This window comes from Penaeus monodon, chromosome 31 (genome assembly GCF_015228065.2).
Source record: "Penaeus monodon isolate SGIC_2016 chromosome 31, NSTDA_Pmon_1, whole genome shotgun sequence".
Lineage (NCBI taxonomy): Eukaryota > Metazoa > Arthropoda > Malacostraca > Decapoda > Penaeidae > Penaeus > Penaeus monodon.
The window spans coordinates 32,629,180-32,629,642 of record NC_051416.1 but is presented as its reverse complement, the minus strand read 5'-3'; positions in this window follow the sequence as shown (position 1 = coordinate 32,629,642).

The window sequence follows — 463 nt, the reverse complement described above, 5'->3', positions numbered from 1 at the left end:
TGGAACCATCCATACAAAATGGGAATTCTAGTGTTGGGTGACGGGCACCGGAGACATTCCACCTCAGGAGTTACAAATTAATTATATAGAGTAACTGTGTTATTCAAGGGTATCTACCTAATTCAGTTGCAATGTTTTTGGTTGAAGTGTATTGGGAAAACATTATGTCATTAACCGATATATCATTTTAATGCTGCATAATGGAAGTTTGTTTGAATGCGTTGTATAGTTGCAATGGAACCTACTCCTATTATCTTTTAGCTACACAGGAATCTGTAATCTATGTACATGTATTTCTAAAAATTATTAACTAAATAAGTACGAGAATGTGCATGGAACCTAACCGATCGATCGATGCTAAACAATGCCTTCTTAATGCCATAAATAGTGTCGATCATCACCACAGCTTGTGGGTGGGTGGGGCTATCTTGTGTTTAGTGAGACTGTGCATAAAATGATGATG